Source organism: Nematolebias whitei, chromosome 2 (assembly GCF_014905685.2).
Source record: "Nematolebias whitei isolate Nwh7 chromosome 2, NemWhi1, whole genome shotgun sequence".
Lineage (NCBI taxonomy): Eukaryota > Metazoa > Chordata > Actinopteri > Cyprinodontiformes > Rivulidae > Nematolebias > Nematolebias whitei.
In genome coordinates this window covers 55,626,074-55,628,471 of record NC_056499.1, presented here as the reverse complement: position 1 = coordinate 55,628,471, position 2,398 = coordinate 55,626,074, and the positions used below count along the sequence as shown (strand labels likewise).

Genomic DNA, 2,398 nt, shown 5'->3' with positions numbered 1-2,398 from the left:
TGCGGTCATTTATTTACAGAATCAAAGTTTAACATCAAACATTTACAATAATTTGGCAAAATATGAAAATAACACATAATCAATCAGGAAAACCATAGGGCCATGATTTTCCGTTGCTTCACCACAGACATTTATGAAAACTGTACAATTATCCACACGGCGGTGGATGAGCACTTTACACAGACATTTCTAAATTATCTGGAAGGATTTCTACTTTAGAGAAGAATTTAAAGATGAAAAGATGAAGTTTAAAGGGGGTGAAAGATGGTGTTTGAGGGAGAGTGTTGAACAGAACGGCACTCTCCGGGCTTTCTTCAGCTTCTTCCTTACAGTACACTTAGGTGGTGAAATCGACTCTTTTACCTGGAGATGTCTCAGGCGAGATTCCGTTTAACGCACCCTTTCAGCGTCTCCGTAGGATGGCTGTGAATCGTCCGGAGTAATGGCGAGATTCTGTCCGACACAAGCTCACCTCAGTGGAAAATGTTATAATCACATGAAACTCGGAAGAGCTCTGTGGTCATGTCAGTGTCTTCCCGGCTCCCACAGCAACTGCCAGCACTAGGACATATCAGAACTGTCCGCACCGCCGAACTTCTCCAAACCCACAGAACTGGGTAAACCAGGAAGTACCGACATTTTAAAGAGCTCTTTTCCCGGTTCATTCGGGAGTCTCGGATTGGTCCAAAACAACCAGACAGGGGTGTGTTTTGTGATGTAAGAGGGTTACTAAAAGTCAGAAGACAGCAAGAATGTTATTGAACAGATTAAACTGTTCTCACAGACAGAGAGTGTTTTGTTTTGGCGAGTTTTAGAAACAGGTGCAAAAACCCCCCTGTTGACGTCTGAGAGGATGTAAAAACAAGGCAGTTGTTCCAACACATGTCTGCTTCGACTCCTGACCTCGGAAAACGCACACTTGCTCATTCAAAGACAGAAATCAGAAAATGCATAATTACTCTGTAACAGCTTTAACATGAATTCTAACTTTGCATGAGAATTAAAAATCATTACACTGTTTCAGTTAATAAAATCGATTAGTTCACTGCAACATCTAAAATGGTTTGAACTAAGACACTTTGATTAACAACATTTGTAAAATAGTAATGATAATAGAAAAGAGAGTGTTCTTCCACTTGAATTTTCAAGAAAGAAAGTCTCAGGATGGGTGAACCTGTATTTCTGGATTCAAATCAATGAAATGACAGTTTCTGTCCCACAAGGTTCTTAAGGTCAAGGGTTTTGACCTTAGGCTTAGTCTTGACATCAGGTTAAGTTCACTACAACCAGCAACAACTCTTGCATAAGTTCGGTTCCTAACTTCCAGTCCAGTGATCACCAAGTTGTCTATTTTTGTGTATTGTTCCATGTCGTCTACTTTCTGTTCCAGTTCAGCTATTTTTCTGTCTTTATTAGTCATCAGTTCTTTCAATTGTCTCACTTGTTCATACAGTCCTGTCAGTAATTCACATTTAGCTGATAATTTAGTCAGTTCAGCACTCAAAAAGTTCAAATATTTTTTAACTTCCTCCGTATCTTCTGAAATATTTTCCGACATTTGTCTCTTATCTCTGTGTTTGCTCGGCATTACTCACGATACTTCTGGATTATTGGTCTCAACTCTCAGAAGCACAGGATCCAGCCACGAGGTTCACAGGCTTATGTTGTTCGCTTATGTTCTTAGCCGAGGGCTAGCAAGGTCTAGCTGAGGTCTAGCGGCAACAACCTCGAGGTCCCACGCGGTCTCACGGTTCACTCGGTCCAGCAGTTCGCAGCCCCAACGGTGACAGACCAGGTCCCGGTTGTTACAGCTCCCAGATCCCACAGCTGTAGTTTAGCTTCCTCGGTTTTCAGCGGCTCGCAGGTCCAATCGGCGGTGGACCGGGTCTCCATCGTAAACTGCTCGGTTTCAGTGGCTCGCAGGTCCAAACAGCGGCGGACCGGGTCTCCGCCGTAAACGGCTCAGTTCCAGCGACTCGCAGGTCCAATCGACGGCGGACCGGGTCTCCGTCGTAAACTGCTCGGTTTCAGCGGCTCGCAGGTCCAAACAGCGGCGGACCGGGTCTCCACTGTAAACTGCTCGGTTTCAGCGGCTCGCTGGTCGAAACGGGGGCAGACCGGGTCTCCGCAGGCCTCACTAGCCGAAGCAGCTCTCTGACCAGCTCGTTAGCCAAATGTTAGCTAAACTCGTGGCTCAGCTTCCACGGTTCAGAGTGCGCGGACTTCCTTCTTCCACCTGTTCTGTATATATATATCCATATATGTATTATCTATATAGACATATATGTATACATATGCGTATATATGTATACATATACGTATATATGTATACATGTACATGTATATATGTATACATGTACATGTATATATGTATACGTACATGTACATGTATATATGT

At 43.7% G+C, this 2,398-nt stretch overlaps 1 long non-coding RNA gene across 1 annotated transcript in view; it reads right to left on the bottom strand.

Annotated features, from left to right (window-relative positions):
- LOC119424901 overlaps positions 1 to 2,398 on the bottom strand; it is a 14,507-nt gene that overhangs the window by 2,972 nt on the left and 9,137 nt on the right. The window contains exon 2 of the long non-coding RNA XR_005187541.1: positions 2,237 to 2,241. This is a non-coding gene — a long non-coding RNA (uncharacterized LOC119424901). The remainder of the gene's footprint in view (positions 1 to 2,236; positions 2,242 to 2,398) is intronic.